The sequence below is a fragment of the Vombatus ursinus genome, unplaced genomic scaffold, assembly GCF_900497805.2.
Source record: "Vombatus ursinus unplaced genomic scaffold, bare-nosed wombat genome assembly UNPS02011014.1, whole genome shotgun sequence".
Lineage (NCBI taxonomy): Eukaryota > Metazoa > Chordata > Mammalia > Diprotodontia > Vombatidae > Vombatus > Vombatus ursinus.
Window position 1 is genome coordinate 12746577 of NW_020950792.1, and position 26466 is coordinate 12773042.

Genomic DNA, 26466 nt, shown 5'->3' on the forward strand with positions numbered 1-26466 from the left:
CATTGCCCTGAGCCTATGCTGTGGCCAGGGCTGGATGGCACTCCTCTTCAATTCCAGTGCAACAGACCTTTCCCATCAACCATCCAGATTATCTTGGGTTGGAAATTCATTTTACTCTTTTTGTGAGTTCTGCTATTCTAGAATTTGTTTATAGTCATTTTTACAAGTATTTGGAGGGGTTTGGGGGAGAACTCAGACAAGGCATTATTTTTGCTCCACCATCTTGGCTCAGCCCCCCTGGACCTCATTTTTCACAAAAGTGAAACAAAGTACTTAAACTAGGTAATCTGTAAGATTCATTCAGGCTCCAAATCCTATGATCTTTTTTTTTTATTTACACATTTCTTTAAATATGTAGTGCAAGTTAATTGCACAAACAAATTTACGAAAGGGTTAAGTAATAACTTAGTGGAACTGATTGTTTTCAAGCACCCTGAAACACTTTGGTGATAGATTCATCAATACTACCTAATTTTATTCCATTAGGAAGTTGGAATCTTAATCTCATAAACTGAAAGGAACCTGAGAAGATAAGTAATCCTGAAACCAGATGTGAGCAGGGAGGAAATAGGGCAGTGGGAAAATAATAAAGGTAGTAAGAAAGGACAAAGACAGGAAAATTTTAGGGATTTTTTTTTTCAAATAAAGTATTGTTTTCTCAAATACCCTCAAAAATTCAGGAGGGAGATTTTTTAAAAATAGTTGGCCTTCTCCTTTTTGACCTTCACATCATTATTTGTAAACTTGCAATTCAAAATTGGAACTAAACCATCTGAACTTCTAGAAACAGAAAAAAAAATCTGTAGTTTGGAAACTAGTTATAATTTGTTTATGCAAAACATTTGTGTTAAAATAAATGAAGTTTTTAAAATAGCCTGATTATAAGGTTCTGATTTCCTTTTTTTTAATGTCTTTGTTATATTTCACTTAGTGACCAAATAATTACAGGTGTTTTTAATTTCATTTTTTGTTTGTCTCGTAATAAAGACAAAGCAATCTATAGTAATTATCTAGCAAATTAGAATAGCAACAGCATTTAGAAGATTAATATACTCTGAACAGCAACAACAGAGGTACATTTTATAAGAAAATGGCTCAGAACATAAAATATGTTATAAGGATTTATTAAAATTCTATATTTAAATTTCTTTGAAATTCCATATAAAAAGGGAAATAATTAAACTAAAATTATTTGGAAGATACAACTTGTGATTATTATTAGATTTTAGTTTCTATTTATCCCTTTTTGTGGGGGAAGTTTAACTAGATATTTCTCAGTTGGATACCACATCAGGCAATTTGATATATGACATTAAATAATGTGGGCCTCAGTTTCTGAGGAATATCCAGGGCTTTTCCTGGAGCACAATTTGCTGAGGTGCCCTAGTTCCACATTTCAGGACAAAGGAAGAAGGATTTCATAATGTTGCCAAGTCAGTTGAGTTTAGATTGACTATAAACTACAGAAGTGCACACTCTGCAGATATTCTTAGAGCATTTGAAAGTGTAAGATGTGTTTTGACTCCTCTGTCTCAGGGCCAGGTAGGCTACATCTCTCCCATAGGGCTCTAGGTACCCTGAGGGATTGGGACTCTTTATTTTCTTCAGTGACATCAGTTTACCTGGACTGGCTACATTTTTCTCATACGTTAGGGGGCCAATAATAAGTGGTTCAGTTCCATTTAACCTTTTATCACCAGGTAACTTTTACTAGGGGATTGTTACTTCAAAAATATTGCAAGAACAAATATACTAACAGTTCCCTCAATATCTCCAGACCATACTGTCCCTCACTACCTCAGTCTCTGAGGGAACTGAGGCCTAAAATTTAGCTCAGTTTCTTCATAACATTGGTCCCACAAAGTTCATGTCTAGATATGGCATGATTACTAGATGATTTCTTTGGCAGAGTTAGGATACTAAAGATGACTCCTGAATATCACTCCTCCCCCTTGGGGCATTGAGGATAGGCTGGAAATGTTACTTAGCCTTGATTCTGACCTCTGGGTTCCTGTATGTTGTTCTAAGCAAGTTGGAGAATCTACTCCTTGAACCTACAAAAGACAATTAAATTAAAAGTCCTATTAGAGAGATCAATTTCTTGATGGAAATGGAGTTAGAGGTTAAAACAACAACAATAAACCTTAAAGTCATTCACAGGTACTGCATAATCCCTCATCTTGAGCACCACAAGTTCCACCAGATAAGAATAAAGCGAAGAGAAAGCAAAGGCCAACTAAGGTGACAATTCTGGCCCCATAACCAATGGAAAAATCCTCCTCCTACAACATGCTCCACAATCTCCCCAAGGCACTTTCCTTACTGGTCATCATGATAGGCTTAGAAGCCATTTACTCAGCATTCTTCACATGGAATGATCACATCTGCCTAGGAAGCTAATGGGGCCTGTGTTTGTTCCTGAATCTCAATAATAAAGTGCACCTTGTCAAGAGAGTCTATAGACTGGTGTCTAGTCCAACTACTTCATTTTATAGATGAGAAAAATGAGACTTAAAAAGGTTATAAGATATGTCCATTTACATAGTTAATGAGCATGATAGGACCTGGTTCTGCAACCAGGGAGGCTGGTTCTAGAACCACTGTTCTGAAACTAGAGAAACTGTTTCCAAAACCACTTTCTCTTTAATTCCACCATATATGTATTTTTTTTTTCCTTAAGGGAGTTGAGCAGAAACTCAGAGAGGAGTATGACATGCAGTTTTATACAGCTTTCTTTTTCTCTAGCAAATCTAGTTTAATTTATTAATTGATTTAGAACAAATAATACCAAGAAAAAAATGGTCCTCCACCAACTAGCACTGCACTACCAATATGTTAGAACCATCAGTTAGAGCAAATGGGGAGATTTTGAATGCAGGGGATGACTTCACTTACCTTGGCAGCATATTTTCCAGGGATGTCCACATAGATGATGAGGTTGATGTACTCATTGCCAGAGTTAACTCAGCGTTTGGTAGACTCTGAAGGAAAGTGTTGGAGAGAAGAGGTATCAGGCTATCCACCAAACTGAAGGTCTACAGAGTTTTTATACTAACCTCATTGTTGTATGCCTGTGAAAACTGGACATTATACCAGTGCCATGTCAGGAAATTGAATTGTTTCCATTTGACTTGTTTTTGGATGATTCTGAAGATCACCTGGCAAAATAAGGTATCAGACACTGAAGTCTCTTTTTGAAATGAACTGCGAACTCTGATGGGCCGGCCGCATTGTTAGAAGGTTAAACACACATTTGCCTAAAAGACTACTTTATAGTCTCATATTGAGCTTATCTGGCCTCATATAGAGTTCATATTGTTCTGATCAGTCACAGTTGGACACACTGTGTCCCTGACATAGTGATCTCATTTTGGACCTCTTTGAGAAAGAAGGAAAACAACCAACTAGATTTAGAATTTAATGTTGAAAAGGACCCTATATAATATTGGAAAGGACCTTATAACCTATGTTTTCTAACACCTTCATTTTATAAATTAGAAACAGTACCAGAAAGTCAAACAACTTACCCAAGATCACATATGTAAATAGTCACAGAGTCAAGAAATCATAAGACTCAAATATTGCAAAGCATCTTAGAGACTGTTTGGTTCAACCTCATAGTTTCACAGGTGAGGAAATGGAGGCTGTAAGAAGTTGTTAACTGACAATTAATAATAACTGACATTTATATTATGTTATAAAGTTTTTTACGAGTACTTTGTATGTATTATCTCACCTGAGCTTCATAGCAATCCTGTGAAGTAGGTCATACAACTTTTATTATCCCATTTTTAGATGAGAAAACTGAGGCTCAGAAATCTTAAGTGATTTGACCATGGTCTCATAGCTAATAAGTAGCAGAAGAGGGATTTTAGACATGGTTATTCTGACACAAGTCTACTCATTATAACATGCTACCTCAGCTCATATGAATAATTGGCATCAGAAATATATATCGACCTGTCCTGCAGAGGGTAGGTCACTTAACTTTTCCATGCCTCAATTTCCTCATTTTTAAAATGGAGGATTGGACCTCTAGATTCCCTTATAGTTCTAAGTCTATGATCCTATGAACGCTGAGTGAATAGCACTGAGCTTTTCACCTGCCAAAGAATCTAGGAGATTCATGAAGGTTAGAGAAATAGTACCCCTAAGGAGCACCTTCTAGGAGTTGCCACTACAGTAAGGAGCTGACATTGACATGAATCTACTCTGGCAGGAAGAGCCTCTGAGAAATGAATTAAGCTGCTATTGTCACCAGGGGGAGTACACCAAGGGAAAAAAGCTAGCCTGCACTAATAGAAAAGGGATGAAGATAGGGCTTGTTTATAAAGGTGAATGTAAATATGCAGTTACTACAACTGAGTCTTAAGACTAGATCTTGAATGTCAATAGTTTAACAAGAATCAAGTTAGTAGGGATCCTAGATATAGGGTTGAAAGATACTTCAGAGGAAATCTAATCCAATCATCCCTCCTATGCATTTTACAAATGAAGAAACTAAGGACCAGGAAGACTAAATTACTTGCCAGGTGGCAAGTGTCAGAAAGAAGACTTGAATTCAGGTTCTAAGACTTCACCTTCAATTTTCATGGGCTAAACCTTTGAGAAGGCTAAGTACACAGGTGAAGGTTAAACCATTCCAGTTGTAAAGATTTAAAAGATTCTTGAGCAGGGAATATGGCCAAATAATTGAATATTTAGATCAATGAACTAGCAATTTGTTACATGTATTTCTTTCTATTTTATTCAGAGGCTTAGATTTGTCATGTCTTCTCTAATTTTGTCACCCTTGTGAATTTCTGATTACTTATGATGCATAATTATTATAGGACTAATTGAATGTGATTCAAACTACCCATTTTACTATTTGGTTTCAAAATGAGTTACAGATGTTGATGCAGCAGATACTTTCTATTAAGTTATCTAATTAATACAAAGTCATAATTGTGCCTCATGATTTGGTGGGCTGTTGATATCACCCATGAAGTTATTTCCCCATGGGACCACTCCCCCTTTATACAGATTGGATGCCCTCTTTAATGTGTTATTTTTTTACCATATTTTCCTAAAAATCTTCAAACAATCTATCCATAAGATGGGAAATATTCCTTTTGTTATTTTAGCATCAGTATAGTAATTGAGCACACCATCTTTTGTCTCACATTCTCCATATATCCCTTCATTTATTCATTCTTTCCTTTATTTATTATTTGTTCATTCATTCAACAAATATCTACCATGTTTAGAATACTGCATCTGGGGAGTTATATAATTTAGATAAGACATAGTCTCAGTCTTGGAGTGGATATAAATACAGAAAAGAGTAATACAAAATATTACTCAACAAATTTGTTACAGGCAAAAATAGTAAGAAAAGAGAGGAGTGGACAAAGTGGTCTTGGCATGGGGAGAGGGAGGGTCCTGGCAGAAGAGATGAATCCAGGAGATGAAAAAAGGAGAGTAATCAATCAAAAGAAACATCATAGGCAAAGACACAGAGGTAGGATAGTGCACAGAATGCTTGGAGTATATAGTTCAATCTGGCCGGAGCATAGTTACATCAAAATATTTGTAATATTTGGTGAGGTAGGAAAAGCAGAATGGCATTGTAGGACCTGTTCACATCTTTTATTCTTTCATTAACACATGTTTTCATAATGTTTGTGTCACTTGTTACATGATTATTATCATTTATGACATAGGATCATATAATTTAGAATTGGAAATGATGGTAGGCTTAGATACACTATGTACAGTGGCTTATTTTTAATCTTAGTGATGCTGAGATCTGCTGGTGCATAGCATCACCAGAAATATGATAGTGTTAATAAGAGGCTTCTACAACAATCAACATTTTGAGATCACTGAAATCCACGTACAATTTCTGAAATGAACTTAACATAATTTCCCCACCAAGTCATTATCGATTTGTAACTAGCATATATGTTACAATATGGGCATTGAAAGTTTTTCATCCAAGAGCAGGTCAAAAGAGCCTTCAGATTACCTCAGCTAGGAAATATTCACATTCTCAGTTAAGATTTTCTAGACACCACTCTAAGTTTTGGGGATATCACTGTTTCCTGGTTTTCCTGCTCCCTATCTGATCACTCATTGTCTGTATTTTTTGATAGATCTTCTTCCACACTATGCCCTTTAACAGTAGGTATCTATCAGGGTTCTATCCTATTGTCTCTCTATTCTTTTTCACTTGGTGATTTCATCAGCTCCCTAGGATTTAATTACCACCTCGATGCTGATAGTTCTCAAATCTACCTATCCTGTCTCAAACTCTGCTCACCTCTAATCTCACATCTTCAATGGCCTTTCAGAAATTTTGAACTGGGTGTCTAGTAGACTTCTTAAACTCAATATGTCCAAAATAGAACTCATTATCTTCCCCTTTAAATACTCCTCCCTTCTTACATTCCCTATTATTGCAGGGGGAAACACCATCATCATAGTCTCTCAAGCTCCCAACCTAGGACTCCTCACTATCTCTCATTCCTCATATAGATACTATTGTTCAATTTTACCTTTGCAAAACCTCACAAATATGCTCCCTTCTTTTCCTTTCACACTGTCACCACTCAAGTTCAGGCCCTCATTATCTCTTGCCTGCATTATTTCAATATCCTGCTAGTAGATCTACCTGTCTCAATTGTTTCCCTGCTCCAATCCATCCTCTGTTCAGCTACTAAAATTATTTTTCTTAAATCATTTCACACACACACACACACACACACACACAGAGTCACATCACTAAATAAAGTCCAGTGATTCCCTGTCACCTCCAGGAACAACTACAAAGTACTCTATTTGGCATTCAAAACCTTTTATAATCTAGCCCCCTCATACCTCTCCAGTCTTACACCTCAACTCTCAACTACAAACTTTGATTCAGTGACACAGGCCTCCTTGCTGTTTCACAAATAAGTCATTCCATCTCTTGTCTCCAGACATTTTCTCTTTCTGTCCTCTATACCTAAAATGCTCTCCCTCCTCCTCAATAATTATTAATCTACCTGGCTTCCTTTAGGTCCCAACTAAAATCCCTCCTTCAATAAGATGTACTACCCAATTTACTCTTAATTTTAGTGCCTTCCCTCTATTATTTCTTATTTATTCTGCATATGACTTGGTTTGTATATATTTGTTTGCATTGTATTCCCTATTATATTGTAAGCTCCTTGAGGTGAGAGACTTATCTTTTGCCTTATTTTTTTTTGTCCCCATACTTAGCACAGTACCTGGCATACAGTAGGTACTTAAGAAATGTTTATTGATTAATTGAAGCAGAAAGACATGTATACTTAAGAATACACACTTATTTGTAAATTATTATGGAGGAATAGAGAGCAAATTATGAACAATATTGTTCCCAAAAGGGGAAATAAAAATTGTGGATGAACAAAAAAGGCCAATTGAGAGTTCTCCATGGAATCAAGATATTGTAGATTATCCCAAAAGTATCTGAGGATGAAATGAGGCACCATGCAATTTCAGATATGGTGTGATGTGAGTTTAGATTGCACCTTTAACTCAAAATGGCTATTTAGACAGTCAGTGGAGTCCCCTTTTTAGTATCCCCAGGAAACTAAGTTGCACAATATATGGCAATTTATTTTGCTAGAGGGAGTTCAGTTACATGTGGCTCTAGATTCTTTGCTTTATCCCCATATTCAACTGAAGTGGCTTTTTGGCGACAAAAGGTAAATTGATTCACAGATAAAAAACTATTTTTCAAAGGTATTTAAAGAAATGTCTAACATATTTCTTAGATATGCTTTATAAGATAACACCAAAATATTCTGATTTCAGCATAGAGGTTTACCTGTGGTTTATTTTTATATTTCTATGAATATATAGGAAAGACGTGCCTGAGAATTTTGCTACAAATACAGTTAATAGATTGCTATGAAGAATATCACAATCATTAATGTGTCTATCATTTTCCATCTATTTTACTGATTTCTTAGCATGTATTCTGGAGGATTCAATATTACATTCAATTTGAGGAGGAAAAATGTTTATTAATAGGGAGCCAGGGAGGGAAATCAGTGACTTGCTTGAACTCTCCCCCCAAACCCCTCCAAATACCTATAAAAATGACTGTAAACAAATTCTAAAGCAGCAGAACTCACAAAAAGATAGAGTGAAACAAATTTCCAGGCAAAGTCAACCTGGATGGTTGATCAGAAAGGTATATCACGCCAGACAGGGAGAGGAGCACAGTTCCACGTGGGCGCACAGGCCACAGCAAACCTGGAGCAGGCTTCAGAGGACTGATTCACTGGCAGCTGTAGTGGTTTTCAGACTTCTCAACTCACGAACGCCAAAGACAACTTAGAAGGTCAGTGGGAAAAGTCTGTGACTGCAGTGAGAGAGGAGCTAGGTCTCAGCTGTAAGTCAGGAAAGTGGCCTGGGGCAGCAGCTGTTTCCTGAGCTTCTGGCCCATGGACTGAGGGGGAATCGAGTGTCTTATGAGAGGGGGATTGCAGGGATCTCTTTGCCAGTGCTGTGGTAGGAATCTCTTGCTTTGCCAGTGCTTGGATCTGGGTCACATTTCTGAGGGGCAGTCCTGGGGAGAGGAGGAGTGCTGGCATGGTGGAACTTGTTGTGGTGGTGGAGAGGAAACACCGTGCCCCTTATCAAAGCACCTTGGAAGAACTGAAAATTTTCTGATCCCTTGAAGTATCTCTGAAAACAGCTGTACGAACGCCCAAAGCTTAGGACAGTACATTCTCCACATTGGAAGCAGACTCTTACCTTAACAAAGAGTTTAAAGCTCAAGTAATTGGCCAGGATCCTGAGGAAGCATCACAAAAAGAGTCAGACTATATTATCTTACTTTGATGATAAAGAAGATCAAAACATGGGGCAGCTAGATGGCTCAGTGGATAAAGCTCTGGCCTTGGAGTCAGGAGGACCTGAGTTCAAATCCAGCCTCAGACACTTGACACTGACTAGCTGCGTGACCCTGGGCAAGTCACTTAACCCCAATTGCCTAACCAAAAACAAAACAAAACAAAACAAAACAGAAAAAGAAGATCAAAACACACAACCAGAAGAAGACAACAAAGCCAAAGCTCCTACATCCAGAGCCTCCAAGAAAAATATGAATCAGTCCCAGGCTTTGGAAGAGCTCAAAAGGGATTTTGAGAAGCAAATAAGAGAAGTAGAGGAAAAAACTGAGAGTGATGAAAGAAAATCATGAAAAACAAGTCAATAGCTTGCTAAAGGAGATCCAAAAAATTACTGAAGAAAATAACACCTTAAAAAATAGCCTAATCCAAATGGGAAAAGAGGTACAAAAAGCCAAAAAGGAGAAGAATGCAATAAAAAGCAAAATTGGCCAAATGGAAAAGGAAGTCCAAAAGATTACTGAAGAAAATACTTCCTTAAAAATTAGAATAGAGCAATTGAAAGCTAGTGACTTTATGAGAAATCAAGACACTGTAAAACAAATCCAAAAGAATGAAAAATTAGAAAACAATGTGAAATATCTCATTGGAAAAACAACTGACCTGGAAAATTGATCCAGGAGAGACAATTTAAAAATTATTGGACTATCTGAAAGCCATGATCAAAAAAAGAGCCTAGACATCATCTTTCAAGAAATTATCAAGGAAAACTGCCCTGATATTTTAGAACCAGAGGGCAAAATAGAAATGGAAAGAATCCACTGATCTCCTCCTAAAAGAGATCCACAAAGGAAAACTCCTAGGAATATTGTAGCCAAATTCCAGAGTTATCAGGTCAAGGAGAAAATATTACAAGCAGCCAGAAAGAAACAATTCAAGTATTGTGGAAACACAATCAGGATAACACAAGATTTAGCAGCTTCTACATTAAGGGACCACAGGGTATGGAATATGATATTCTGGAGGGCAAATGAGATAGGATTACAACCAAGAATCACCTACCCAGCAAAACTAAATATAATCCTTCAGGGGGAAAAATGGTCATTCAGTGAAATAAAGGACTTTCAAGCATTCTTGATGAAAAGACCCGAGCTGAATAGAAAATTTGATTTTCCAATACAAGACTCAAGTGGAACATGAAGAGGTAAATAGGAAAGAGATATCATAAGAGACTTATTAAGGTTGAAGTGTTTACATTCCTGCATGGAAAGATGACATTTATAACTCATGAGACCTTTGTCAGTATTAGGGTGGTTGGAGGGAAAAAAGTATATGTATGTATATATAGATATAGATAGATAGATAGATAGATAGATAGATAGATAGATAGATAGATAGATAGATAGATAGACAGACAGACAGACAGAGGGCCCAGTGTGAGTTGAAGATGATGGGTCATATCTGGAGAATAAAATTAAGGGGTGAGAGAGGATTATACTAGGAGAAGGAGAAAGGGAGAGGTAGAACGGGGTAAATTATCTCACAAAAAAAAACAAATAGAAAAGGCTCTTACAGTGCAGGGGAAATGGGGGAAGGTGAGAGGGAATGAATGAATCTTATTCTCATAGGATTTGACTTAAGGAGGGAATAACATACACACTCAACTGGGTATGGAAATCTGTCTAACCCTACAGGAAAATAAGGGGGGAAGTGGACAAGAGAGAAGGGGGAAGATAGAGACAAGGGCAGATTGGGAAAGGCAATAATCAGAAGCAAATACTTCTGAGGAGGGACAGGGTCAAAAGAAAGAATAGAATAAATGGGGAGGCAGGATAGGATTAAGTGAAATAGAGTTAGTTTTTCACAGCATGTCTACTATGGAAGTGTTTTGCATAACTGCACATGTATAACCTATATTTAGTTGCTTGCCTTATCAAGGAGTGTGGGTGGGAAGGGAGGGAGAAAATTTGGAATCCAAAGTTTTAAAAACACATGTTTAAAGAAAATGTTTTCACATGGAACTGGGTAATAAGAAATACAAGAAATGGGGTACAGAAATCTATCATGCCCTACAAGAAAATAGAAGGGAAAAGGGATAAGAAAAGGGGGGTAGAGATAGAAGGGAAGGCAGACTAGGGGAAGGGGTATTCAGAATGCATGCCATCTTGGGGTGGGGGGAAGGGCAAGATGGGGTGAAAATTTGGAACTCAAAATCTCATGGAAGTACAGGTTGAAAATAAGAAATGAATAAATTTATTAATTAAAAAAATAGGGAGCCAGCATGCTGTGATGGAAAGAACCATGGCTCTGGAGTCCCAAGAACATGAGTTCAAATACTGCCATTCATGATTGCTTCCTCTATACCCTTGGACAAATCGTTTGAACTCTCTTTTTGATGACAAGGAAACTGAAGCCAATAAAGGAGAGAAGTCTTGAATAAGGTCACATAACTAGTAAATAGCAAAATTGAAATTCAAACCAAGGCTTTTTGACTCCACATCCAATTCTCCTTCCATTCTATGACACTGTCTCTGAAAGGAGGAAGGTTTGTTTTTAAGAGGTGGTGACACAGCAAGGATCTCACACCCAGAATTTTTTTCTCTTTGTGTTTTCATGTACTTAATCCTCCTCTTAGTAATTATAGTTAACATTTGTGTAATTCTTGTGTAAGAGGCCCATGTGTGGAGTGAAAGTCCAAAGTACATTTTAGGGCAAGTTGAACTTACTTGGTTCATTGGCCACACTTGGAAGACAAGAGAATTTTACTGCATACCACCACCCAGGGACTAGTCATCAATTTCCTTTGCAAAATCCACAGTTCACAGAGTTCAACTAAGAAAAAAGTTAAATTTTAAATCAAAGGAAACAAAATCTCTTTAGAACTGATGGAAAATATTAGAATCCATCAATGAGAACTCCTTCTCCAGAGATCAACAGCTTAGATTCATTATGGTCATTCACAAGGAAGATCCCCCAGGATGCTTTGCCTCTCATAGTTCACAACGTGTGGAAGTCTTTCACTCTCCCTAGCACCTCACTGAAAGAGTATCTTTCGTGCCTCTTACCCTTCTGTACATCTCCCAACTGGTGATATCTTTTATGTCTCTGATTTCTCTCTCGCCAAATATGTCTTCTGTGTCACTCTGTCTGAAACTCTTTTAAAAGGGGCCAGAAGAGGAATGATATGTTGTGAATAATATTAAACATTAGTACAAGCAAATAATTTGCTTCAAAGCTGTCATTTACAAAAATAAATAAATAAATTCAACATTTCAACCTCCCCAAATGTCACTTTCTGGTCCTTTTTTCCGAGTCTATTCATTCCTATTAACCTTTCCAAAAACATTGTTCTATTTTCTTCTGTCTTTTTAGTAGTTATTTTTAATGTTTATCTATCATTCACCTGGAACTCACTGTGGTATATGCATAGTGAAATATGTGTCTGTATTCATACTTTTCTAAATTATTAACCAATTTATCCAAGTACATTTGTTAAATATTGAACCTTTTTCCTAGTTTGTATATTCTAAGAATTTATCAAACCCTAATCATTTGAATATATTTTAGATGTCTGGTTTCTCTATTATAACCTATTTATCAAGTTCTCTGTATTTTGCTCAGTATCTGATTGTTTGAAGGGCAACTATTGCACTATATTATTTACAGTCTGAGAAAACTTTTTATCCACCTTTTAAAAAGAAATCATTTTCCATTTTTCAAACCTATCATTTAAAGAAATCTGTTGCTATTTTCTTGGTTTTATATTAAAAATGAAAAATTATTTGAGGATTATTTAAATTTTTACTATTTTAATCTGACCCATTAAAGAACATTGAATGATTCTCCAGTTATTTTGGTCTCCCTTTATATCAGGCAATATAATTTTCCAAGTTGAATTATGCAGATTATCTGCATTTCTAGTTGAACTAATTCCAAGATATTTGATGACCTTTATTTTTATTATAAATATCCTTATAAATGATATTTTGTTATTCTTCATTGGTACTAAATAAGAATTTGGGTGAGTTTTGTGGTTTAATTTTATGTGTTGTTACTAATAATTCTTTGTAGTTCCCAAAGGGACTTTGATCCCTTCATCCTTTTTCCGGTTAAAATAGGGGCCATTTATCTCAGTACAACAGAGGGGGTTATTTCAGAGTTTCCCTGACATAGCACCATTAATGTTCAAATGCTTACCAAAGCAGCATATTTCTATTCCAAACCTTTCCCCTATGATATCTATGTTAGGACTCATGAAAAATTCATGAAGCCAAGAACTCAGATTTTCCCTTCTTGTTTTTGAATACACCTTTATTATAGACTTCATTCAATGACTCCTTCATTGACTTTTAGAATAACTGAAAAAAATCACCAGAAAATAAGGTACATAACAGAGATTTTGATCAATAACTTTAAAACATCTCTTAGACTGTTAAAAACATATCTCTAATGATTTTTGTGATCACTCTGAGGGTTACAATATCCACACTCAACAAATAATGATATAGTTATTCTCATGATCAAGTAATAGCTAAGGCAGGAAAGTGACTGTTGGGTTTGGAGGCAGAGAGAAATAATCATTACAAGTGAAAACAAAAGAGTTTAGTGCTTTCCAGTTACGTTATGTTTTCAATTAGACTAGTGTCTGAAAAAATCTTATCCACAAACAACAAAATAAAAATAAAAATAAAAATATGGGGACAAAGAGATTTAATGATCCTTTTTATATTAGGATCCCTTTTCTAACTCCTATTCCAGTTGAAGAGCCCAATAGGAAGACAGAGCATTGGACTTGGATTTGGGAAGACCTAACTTCAAATCTTGCCTTAGAAACTTATTGTCTGTGTGACCCTGGAAAAGTCTCTTAAACTCTTTCAGCCTTAGTTCCCTCGTCTATAAAATAGGAATAATAATATCACCTACCTCGTAGGATTTTATGATGATCAAATGATTTAATATAGAACATATTTTGCAAACCTGAAAGTGCTAAATGTATGTCTATTATCATTATTTTTTTCCTTTTGAATAAGATTACAAGCAATGGTGATAACTAGAAATCCAGACATTCAGAACAAATGATTTGAAAATATTCAAAGAGATGTAGAAAACGGAACAGGACAACTGAGTGGAAAAGTATGTCTTTTGTTAGCTTCCTTTTTAAATTAATTATTCTTTGTAAATAACTGCTGAACTCTGTTTTCTATTATGTTAGAGAATTTCAAGTACTAAAATAACTGTGGAAATTTCATCATCTCTTTCCAAACTAAGTACTCTTTCAGTCTTTGAACACAACATCACAGAAAGTCACCAATTCCCTGCCCAGTAGCTTTCAGGATGCTCCTCATATTGTGAAAATTTCTTCACACTTATTTCACTATAGTGAAATAATATACCAGTGCATTCAGTCAGATTAGCAACTATTCTCTCTAAAATTGTGTCCTCTCTAAGGTTTCAGAATCAATATTCCCAGCACTTATATAGAGTTAAAAATCTTCACACAAGTAAACAAACAATTGTATTCCTATGGTATAGATGTTTTCGCTGATGTTGTTTTGTGTTAACTTTAAGAAAAACAAAAAAAATAGGTTATTGAGTTCAGTGTGTATGTTATAAACATAGAGATCTTGCTTTAGAAACCTTTTTGTTTTCTTTCATGCTTACTCATAATAACTTTTTAAAGATAGCAACTTACTATAATGTGTTTACTTCCATCTTGAGTATCAATGCCACTTCTCTCTCTCTTTCTCTCCCTCTTTAAAATAAATAAAGTATTTCTACTTTTGCTTTCTTCCATTTTCCTTTGCAGAAGAAAATTGAGACCTATATATATTACCCTAAAATGCCTTTTCCAGTTCATACACAATATCCTTCCATAATGATGGCTTATCATCAAACAATACATCATATAACTACATAAAGAAATCAACTGTTTAGCATTTTACTCATAAGCTTGGTAATAATTAAGTAGAGCTGATTCTATGCATCATGTGCACAGTACTTAAACCACTTGAAACCAGGGACCATTTTATAGCTTTTCCTTCTTGAAATGCCTCATGGAGTGCCTTGCATATAACAAGTAGTGGATAAAGATTTGTGGAATGAATGAGTGAATTGCATTCAGTATGTGTCCATTAAGAATCTATTGTATCCAGAGCACTTTTTTAGCACTGGAGGAATTTAGGTAATACATAATCTGTAAATGAATGAATTAATGAAAGAGTGAGTAAATGAATGAATGAAACATGTTCAGCATTATGACACTTAATGCCTTACTATAAAACCCAGGCATTCAACAGACACTTGTTGAATTAAATTAAATTACCCAAAATGATCTTAGAATGGTATTCTGTCCTGCTTAATTTAACTTTAAGGTTGAATGTTAATGAATTAGCAAGTACTAAATGGTGGCCTATTAGATCTCAAAAAGCCTGAACATAGTGTTAGTTTTTCTTTTTCTAAAAAGCTTTTTCCCATCAGAAAAATTGTATTATGCTATTTCCAAAAACACGGTTCTTAAAATTAATTCTCAGGTTAATAGTGCTTAACTGGTCTCAGTTGACCAAAGTTCTTGCTAATGTTCTGTATTTTGCTTCTATCCAATTTAATGTTGCTGTTGACATTTCTCTCACTTTTACGGTTTTTGCACATGCTAAATTCAGAAAGGTTAAATACACAAAAAGTAACATTTACTTTCACAGTTTTAGGAAAGAGATTCAATTACTTAAGATATGCAAGTACAAACCATATTAACTTAAAATAGAACAGTTAAAGTTAATTTCTGATGAAATAACACACATGACAGGGTAGCAGAATAGTACAAAATTCAGATTTAAAATATATTCCAGTGAGGAAACTACAGAATATTGTTGCCTTTTACAATTATTACCCTTGTAAAATTTGCCTTTGTATTTCTTCTAGGACCTACAATTTCATTAGTAGAAGTACTCCTTTCACCTTCATAGATTAAAAATTACAATGTCTCTTTACTTTATTAGCCAGTCTAAGAGAGTTTATATGACTATATAAATTTAGCACTTGGATGCCAAACTTCTGGTAATTGTTGTCTTTCTACTTACCCAGTCTGCTCCATACCCACATTCAATGCTTTTCCTTTTTGGAAAATGTCTTACCAGAGCTTGCCTTCCAGGAACCAATTATCATGATGAGAGATCATAGCAGCACTTTAACAGATGATATGGGAAAAAAAAAAAAAAACTATCTCTTACAGTAACTCCTATTTGGAAAGGGGGAAAAAAAAGGCTTTAGTGCACATGTATAATAAATGATTAACAGAATATATTTCAGGACCATTGTCAGCAGTACTTCTCAAAAATGTTTACAATTAGTAACTACTTTCATACATTCCAAAGTTTGAAAAATGAGGCATTATTTAGCCATAAAGTACTTTGATTCTCAGTTCTTGCTTGTTTTGAACATGAAAGAATTCACAGGAATTCAAACTTCATATCGAATGTTTATCAATCCAAGACAACTAAGAAAATATTTTCAGACTTAATATCAATCAATCTATTAATTACCAAGTACTTACTAAGCCTTTACTAATCAAAGATACAAACACAAAAATGACCCCATGATCTTGAATAAGTTGATATTCAATGAGGACAAACAACATGAAAAATATAAATAGGTAAAAAAAATACTCAAAATAAATATGAAATAATTTGGTGAGGTGAAAAACACTGGCAGCTCCAAGGGGAATCAGGAAAGGCCTCTTTTAGTAGGTTTGCTTGAGTAAAGCTTTAAAGGAAACTTTGAGTAGTGCAGTGATATTGTCAGGACTCTTTTTAGGAAAAAAATAAATTTAGATGCTACAGATTGAAAAGTAAGGTATATGCAAAGTTAAGGATCAGATCTGTGATGTTATTGAAACAGGGAATTCTGTGGTAAGGAAATTCTCTACTAATTTTATGGAAACAGACTGGAATTGATGGCTCCCTTGACTCTGAGGACAATTCTCTATCCACCATACAACATTGTTTCTTGTATATTTCCAATGAAGGGCCAGAAAAGTGTCTAGTAAACAATACTGTTATTGTTTTCAACTATCTGTTTATTTAGATCTAAACCTGAGATTTCATGAATGTTGGCAGTTCGAGCTTGACCAATCTCTTGACCTATGGCACTGAACCATCAAATAACTTGCCCATGATCACATAGCTATTACCTGTCAGAAGCATGGCTTTAACTCAGTTCTTCTTAGCTCCAAGTCCAGTTCCCTATCCACTACAATGTTATTGCCTTTCTAAGAAAAAAAAAAGTCAAGCCAAAAACCAAACAAAAAAACCACCAACAACACTGAAAAATTGTTCAGGGTGAGAGGAGAGATGATTTCTTAATACTTAAGCTCATACTCATATTTTTATAAATATTTGGACCTGAGAAACTAGTTACATCAATTAGAAGCTAATGTTAATTTGACGTTCTTTCTTTTTTTTTTTGAAGTTCCTAAAATTATTGAGTTTTGTTGAAAATCTTACTAGTACACATAGTTTTTTTTATTGATTTAATAATAAATTACTTTCTGCATGTGATTTGTTTCTTCATGAAAACTCCAATTTTATTCATTGTATTATTTTTAAATTGTCTAAAGTGTTAATAGAATGCTGGGCATGGAGTTAGGGAGACCTGTGTTCAAATTCAGGCTCAGACATTTACTAACTGCATGACTCTGGACAAGTCAAACCTTTGTTTGCCTCAGTTTCCTAATCTATAAAATGAGGGCAATACAGGGTTGTTGTGAGGCTCAACTAAAATAATAATTCTAAAGCATTTAGCTCAATGCTTGGCACAGAGTTAGTATTACATAAATCTTAGTTGTTGTTGTTGTTGTTATATTAATTAATATATCAACTACATGAAAACAAACAGCTGAATTCCAATGAATAAAAGTAGGGGCAGCTAGGTGGTGCAGTGGATAGAACACTGGCCCTGGATTCAGGAGGACCTGAGTTAAAATTCGGCCTCAGATACATAATACTTACTAGCTGTGTGACCCTGGGCAAGTCACTTAACCCCATTGCCTAGCCAAAATAAAACAAATCAAAACAAAACAAACAAAAAAAAAACAATGAATGAAACTATCATTAAACAAATTGTCTTAAACACGTACTTAAATCCTAATCATTATACATTCACCAAGGATATGGGGATTTGATTTTAGTTATAATTCTTGTTTTCCTTTTATTTCTTCTCAACTTTCCCAACTCTAGGTCATTCTAAATTACTTATATAGATTACATCAGATTTCAGATCTGTAAAGTATTTTGGGTAACAATTAATATGAGTAAAAGTACTAGGTAGTCAGAAATAAACAACTTCATCTTGTAATTCTTAGTATTATTTTAAGGTTTTGAAAGTGGTTTATTATTTCCAATAAAGAAGAACAGCAGGAGTCCAATAGTCTAAAGAGATTTTATGACACGTCCATCTCTATCAGACAATTTATTGAATAAAAGAACCTATTCATTTAGTGCATTGAGAAAATAACATTTTTCTAAATTGCAAAGGCTTTTCATTTTTAAATGTGCAAGGCATCTGTAATGCTTAAGATAGAGAACATCATTTACTCAGAGTAATGAATTACCTGGAGCCATTTCTATGTTCACTCTGTACAGAGGATGATCATAGTGCATTCTTTGTAGTTTTTTTTTATCAGTGTATTTGATTACTCACTAAAGATTCATCAACCCAGGCTAATAAAACATGTGTATTATTTAAAAGGTAAATATATTTTGACTTGAACATTTGTGTTTTATAATACTAAGTAAAGAGGTATTATATTAAGTGATAAATTGTAGTACATATATTCACTTTTCATATTTATTGTTTGAAACATTTTCCTGTAATAATCTGGATGAGTCAAGTAGATGTTTATTCCCCTAAGGCCATGACAAACGGCTGTGTGAAGACTGATAAGAAGATATATGTATGTACACACATGTGAATATATATATGTGTGAGATATATATATGTACGTGTGTGTATCAGAACTTTACTTCCATAGAACCAATGAGATCAAACTACCAGTATACTGAATTAACGTGAAACAGATGAAGAATCTAGCAGAGCTAGATTTGGCTATCTTTGGCTATCTTAGGTAATCTATGGAGGATTTGTCATTACTACTACCACTGAAATCATGAATTTGGAAGGGATGATGAGTTCCAATCTTTATCAAGAGAAATAATACATACCCTGATGAAATATTGAATCCATTAATATATCAAAATGTATAAAAATGGTTGGAATATTCTTGGATAATTCTAGTTATCACAGTAGATTAAAAAGCTTGATATTGAGTTAGAAAGATCTGAATTCAAATTGTGACTCAGATATTTACAAGCTATGTGACCATAGACACATTAATTTAACTCTATCTGCTTCAATTTCTTCATCTTTAAAATGGGGATAATAATATCATCTACTTCCCAGGGTTATTATGAGGTTAAAATGATATTTATAAAGTACTTTGTAAACATTAAAGTGCTATGAACTTAAATGCTAGCTATTATAATTATGGAATGTTATAGTTTTCTTTTATAATTTTATAATCTTTAATTGCCAAAGGTCCACTCCAACTTTTCAAAAATTATTCTCAAGTTTAAAGATTAACAGTAAAGAGTTACTCATACATTTCCTTATCACATGGAAATAATCATAGCTTGTTAAAGGCTATGCCATTAAAGCTCAAACTAACATGTCATATCAAAATGGAAACACTTCAAGAGTTTAGTGATAACCTGTGTTTTTGTTTTCTGAGGTTCAAACTTGCTAAGTTTGGACAGGTTTAGCACTATTGGTCTGTGCATAACAAGGAAACAAAGGAAGGAAAGAAGGAAGGTAGGAAGACAAACACTAATACAGAAATAACTGAACTTAGCATCTAGTTAACAAGAATGAAGTAACACACAACCATAATGGAAGTTTTCAAGAACTTACATCTATAAACCATGACAGTAATTACTTCTGCTCAGTTGAATATCTTTTTTATTATTTATTATATTATTTTTAATTAATAATCAATAATTTTAATTTCAGTATATGTTCTGTGTTGGTTGTTCAAATTGCTAGTGATCATTCTGTAAATAATCACCATCTACTAGAATCTGAGAAGTGCAAGGAGAGAAATGGCAGAGAGAACAGTGAATCAATGGAGGACAGATTAAAATACTAGTAGTGAGCAACCACCACTTGTTTGGATCTGAGGACATAGGTAAGAAGTCAAGTGACATAATGATGTGAGCTCATAAAAGAAGTAAAACAACTCTCCGGTAGGTTCTGGTGAAATCCTAATTAGGGTAGGACTGTTACTAGTACTATGCAGGCCTCTAAGGGCAGGTTTGCTCAGTCATGTATAATATTGTTTTCTACAGTCAATGACAATAATCTTAACAGTGTCTACCTCTTAAGAAACAAACAAACAAAAAAGTCTATTCAGGTTTCCATATTTAGTAGAATCAGCAGTCTGATGTAATCTGTAATAGTGCAATATAACAGTAGGCACTCCCAGGGTGAAAATGTATGCAGGACAAACTTTTAAGTTCAATCTTTTTTTTTTAAACACTTTCTCTATCACTTCCTTAAAGTCCAGATCATCAATAATTCTAAATAAATAGATAGATAGATAGATAGATAGATAGATAGATAGATAGATAGATAGATAGATATAGCTTTGATTTGTAGGTTTGCCAGTAAATGTTCACACTGAAAATTTAATGAGTGGTTCTCTGGAGGGGGAAGAAACTGGCTCTAGCACAACCATGGGTAGAATATAAATATCTAGATGGCAGAAAATGTTTCTTTCATTTTGTTTTGTTTCTCTTTGTAGCCTCAGTGCTTAATATGTGCTCACAACAGTCACTTAATAAATGTTTGCTGAAATATTAAGCTTTAAATGGCCATGTGTTTATGAGGGGAATTGATAACTACCCCCAGAGATGTTATGTCAGATATGAAAGTGCCCAGTTCATTTAGATGAGAGAAACAAATTAGAGAAATGAGAATTCTTTTAAAACATAAAAGGCCCTGCAATGTACAAAGCTTCTGATATACAAAGTTTATACACACAAATGACTTTGGAACCTCAGTATCTGATAAAGTAGATATGGATATGGATATGGACATATATACATAAATCTGTACATAGACATATATAAATATATATTATATACACATATAATTTACATATAGAATATACATATACAATTTACATGCATAAGTCCACATGTATCCATATTCATATATATCCATAATAATGGTTGTAAAGCTAGAGCTGGAGGAAAGAGATACAGTTGCAACTATAAATACAGATAAAGTTAGAAACAGAGAAAAGAAAGATAGATTTAGGTACATTTATATAGTTTTATAAAACATATGTGCAGTCATTTCTGCTAATTTGTTTGTTTTGAAAATGTGAATTTGTTCCAAACTGATTGATATGTTAGGGAAAAATTTGAGTATAACATGAATTTCACATTTCCTTATATGTGATTTTATCAACAAAAAACATCAAACTGCACTCAGCTGAACTGCCAACAAAATGAAAATACAGAGAGAGAGAGAGAAAGAGAGAGAGAGAAAGAGAGACCTTTCAAACACCTACCTTACTTAGTTCATGTCCCATGGTATTTATTGTGTGTGGTTGGATAATACCACTTTCCTATAACTCACAAACTGCAACATGCTTCCCATACTCATTTCCAGCTACTCTTCCCAGAGTAGCTGCCCACAGGCTACCCTCATCCACATAAGCATCAACTTTGACAGCCTAAGACCTCATGAGAACAAGGTGACAGCCTTAGCAGCAGCTTTATGCCTATGGCACTGCCTTTATTGTAGTATTTATGTATTTTTTTTTTTTACCCATTAAAGATAAATAGAATGCTACTACCATTTTTGTTAGATTCCTGTCTTATTTTTATATCACTGACAAAGTTTTTGAATGTTGTACCCCTAACTCCATTTTTCACATAATATCTATGGTTTTTATGGATTGCTTTTGCACAGAGTAGAGATTTTTAGAAATACATAATACTTTTTTGTTTGTTTGTTTTTTGATGAGGCATTTGGGGTTAAATGACTTGCCCAGAGTCACACAGTTAGTGTTATGTGTCTGAGGCTAGATTTGAACTCAGATTCTCCTGACTCTAAGGCTGGTGCTCTATCCACTGTGCCACCTAGCTGCCCCAAGCAATACATAATACTTTATAACAGAAGTCCTTATATTTGTATGTCCACATGTATTTTACTATATTTTTTCTTTTTGCAGTATATGTTATTTCTAATTATTTAATAAAATATTTCTAAATATATTTTGGTATTTTATTATATATGAAATATAAAAATAGAGTTATGGCATTTATTTTTCTTATAGAATATTCTTCATTTCTTAACTATTTTAGTGCTTAATTCAAAAGCCCAAATAGAATTTTTCTATCATCCACTGCAAGTGATGTATGAAATTTAATATAAAGTGTACAGTATAAAGTAGTGAATTAATTCTGGGGAATTTAGCTTTTATATTCAGCTCAGAATGAATACTCTCAAAGAAAATAGGTCTAATTTAACCTTTAATTCATTTTACCTGTAAAAAAAATATCAAATAATACAGAAATCAAGGAAACATGACACAAAATTTTATCTACTGGCAATTTCAGGCTTGACTTCCATGCCTTTCTACCTGGGGGTGGGGGGATTTGTAAAGAGGTTTGTTGCAGATTCTAGGAACAACAGCATAAACAAAGGGTTTTACAAGTCAGAGGAGCAAGAACCTCATTTCCTAAAATTTATTTTAACAACAAACTCTGGACACGGCTTCTGGTATCGGTGTATTCAGGTTAACATCATTTTGTGGGAGTTGTCATTTGGGAAATTCTCAAAATAAGGTCTCTAAGGGTACTTGCGTCTTTCCCCTTCTATTATTTTTTACCTCATTCTTTTGTCCCCACCTCTGTAAATTATCTTCTCAAAGCCTTAACATCAGTGGGATATATCACCAAAGACCTCTCTATTGGATTCATATTATAATATTTCCCAGAAAATTAAGGTGCTACCAGTGATCTACATATATTAACCTCCACCAAGAAAAACAATACCAGGGCAAATAGAGTAAAAATATGCTAACTATTGTTGGGCATTATGAAGAAATGTTCCATAAGCAAAATATGAAAAGAAATCATCTGTAGTTATATTTTAGGTGAGGTAAAGTTTCTCATGAAAATGTGGGTAAAAGACAAAATTTAAAGCATATTTGCAATAAGTATAGAAAAAAAATACATTCTTATGCCTCTTAATGGATGTGAATTAAAAAAACTGTGTTTGCTCCTTTTTTAACATAATTAAAACAAATGGTACAGACACAAACAGTTTACAATATAGGTGTTACTACATGTCAGGTATTTGAGAACATGTACTGTATGTTATTCAGTTTTGATTTATACAAGTGCCAGCTGAGTGCCTTGTGTCACTGGCCATTCTAATCCAAGGACAGAAGAATAAGGTAGTTTGGAGTCAAGGACCAAACACCAGTCTCATCCAGATAACAATCCATGGACAAGCAATAGGAAGGAATGCCTAAACTGGGCTACACTGAGTGGTTCAACAGTTCCAGTTGGTAGCCAAATGGTTAGAGAAGATTGAAAAGATGAACCATGGAATTCTTAGGACCCTCATACTGTATTGTGAGTAAATGGCTGATTAGTTTTCTTACTTCTATGCAATTTATCTAATAAGTATCACCTGTCCCTGACACTTTAATAAATTTCTACTAAAGAAATAGCATCATTTTAGCTCTTTTAATTGGGAATTTATAAACATTTATTCTACACTACTCACAAAATATTAACTGATGTATGTTTTTAATTAATTGGGCTGATTGTTTTCTATTTATTTCCTGAATCACAGAGATAATATTTATCTTTTTAGGAGACATAATATTAAAGCTACATACACTGGAGCCCTAATGCGTGAAAAGTGAATTTCATGTGATAATTCTCAGGAGAATAAAGAGTATTTTTAGGATTTTGAGAAATGACATTAATTACACATCTGATTAATGGATTGATGTCAAACTAAAAAGAAGTCTCTGGTAGTTTGCCTAGAGCCGAGAGCTAGATCTTGTCCTGTTCAATATTTTTATCAGTGAGTTGGATGAAGACATAAATTACAGACTTATCAAATTGGCAAGTAACACAAGCTAGGAGAGAGAATTAATTCACTGGAGTAAAGAAATAGTATCCAAAATTACCCACAAAAGATTTGAAAAATGGCATGAATCACTGGGCACAGTAGTATATACCTGTAGAACCTGCAACTAGGGAGGCTGAGGTTGGTGGATAACTAGAATTCAGGAGTACTGAGATATAGTGAGACTGTAGCTGATAGAGTGTCCTCATTAAGTCTGGCACCTATGTGGTGAGGTGCTGGGAGTGGGACACAAGACAAAGGAGGTGGGGTGAGAATGGCTAAGGCTGAAAAAAAAAATTTGCAGGATAAAGCTACCATTTTGATCAGAAAGTATTGAGTTCAGGTCTGTATGTGGTCATTTCATTTCCATTCTGAGATATGGAGAGTAAGAAGGAAGAAAGGAAGAAGAGAAAATCAAAGAAACAAAAAAGTAAGGTAACAAAGAGAAATAAAGAATTTGTTATAGTAATTAGGTCTCTGAATTTATGTGAATTGGGGTTTTGACAAATGGCCATATCATATAAGATGGTGTCACCTATGTAGAAGTCACTTGGTGCTTCTACTTCTAGTGAACATCAAATGATGGATGACATTGGTGTTGCAGGAGGAGCGGGAAGCCCCCAGGGCCCTGGAGTTGGAGGCCCAGGTGGCTTCTGCAGTGGCTTCTGCAGTGGGGGCCGAGGTCAAGGCCGGGGCCGTGGCCGGGAGGCCTGGGGAGGAAATACTGAAGACAAGGAGTGGGTTCTTGTCACTAAGCTAGGTCAGCTAGTCAAAGACATGATGATCAAGTCTTTGGAAGAGATCTGTCTTTTCTCCCTTCTTATCAATGAGTCTGAGATTATACATTTCTTCCTGGGATCTTCATTGAAAGATGGGGTTCTGAAGATCATGACTGTTCAGAAACAAACTAGAGCTGGACAACGTACCAGGTTCAAGGCTTTTGTGACCATTGACTACAATGGCCATGTTGGCCTGGGTGTCAAGTGCTCCAAAGAAGTGGCCACAGATATTCATGGTGCTATCATTCTGGCCAAGCTGTCCATCATTCCTGTGAGATGTGGCTACTGAAGGAACAAGACTGGCAAGCCTCACACAGTACCCTGCAAGGTCACTGGTTCTGGTGCACCTGATCCCGCCCCTAGAGGTACTGGCATCATCTCAGCTCCTATGCCTAAGAAGCTCCTGAGGATGGCTGGAATTGATGACTGCTACACATCTGCAAGAGGCTGTACTGCCACTCTGGGCAACTTTGCTAAAGCTACCTTTGATGCCATCTCCAAAACATACAGCTATCTAGCTCCAGACCTGTAGAAGGAGACTGTGTTCACTAAGTCTCCCTATCAGAAATTCACCAACCATCTTGTGAAGACTCACACTCGAGTGTCTGTCCAGAGGACCCAGGCAGCTGCTGCGGCAACCACATAGAGGTTTTTTTATAAACAAATAAATTGAATTATGCCTGCTAAAAAAAAAAAGTCACTTTGCGCCATGTTTCTGGGAGACTGGAGGACTAGTACGTAGACAGACATTCTGTGTTATTATGCAACGTAGTTGATAGTAGCCTTTTTCATTTGACCACATATTCAAAGCTGTCTGCATCTTTAAATCTGCCTGACCATAAAAAAAAAAAAAAGGAGAGGGTGCATATTTCATGCATTCTATCTGAAGGTAAAGTGCTACTTCACTTCACTCCAGGTAGAAAGAGGTGGAGGGCCTAAGGACCACCTCTCATCTCCCCTTTCTATCCTGTGTCTCACAGAAAACAGGGGTTTTGGTCTTTACCCTCATTTTTTTTTTCTGATTATTCGTACAGGCAGTGGAGTCTTCAGGGAGCTCAAGCCACAGAGAGTTGGGGGTCCTGGAATCAAGGTTAGTTGTTGTAGCTAGCCCAGGATTAAGGCCTCGAATAGCAAAGGTCTGGGACACTAATCCAGAAAGTCTGAACTTGAAATTGGTAGGACTAATAATGATCTATAGGAAATAAGCTAAACTGCGATACTAATTCCACTCCTATTTCCAGAAACTGAGGAAGTGATGGTGGCAGGGTAGAGGGAGGAATTAGTGTTTATGTTCCCAATGTGTTGGAAGAAATATTAGAATATTTATTCATGCTATATCTTTGAAGGAAATACGCCTTTGTAAAAGATAATCCAATGTTAAATAGTTAGATAGAACTGTATCACTAATCGCTGGGCCCCTAAAATGGGGGAACTTAATCTGAAGGGACTCAAATTAATTGGCAGAGGATAAACATTCACAAACCATACTCAAATTACTGGATATGGAATTGTAACAGACCTGGCCTTGACAGAGTTGGGCCAGAGTCAACTCATTTTACATAAGCATCATGTTATTTTTTGAGGGTTCAAAATTCATGGAATGCTTAAACTTTAAC

The 26466-nt window shown here is 35.1% G+C and overlaps 1 pseudogene; it reads left to right on the top strand.

The window, feature by feature from the left end:
• Window positions 1-24650: 24650 nt before the first annotated feature.
• LOC114038386 lies at window positions 24651-25496 on the top strand (annotated as a pseudogene).
• The last annotated feature ends 970 nt before the right edge of the window (window positions 25497-26466 follow it).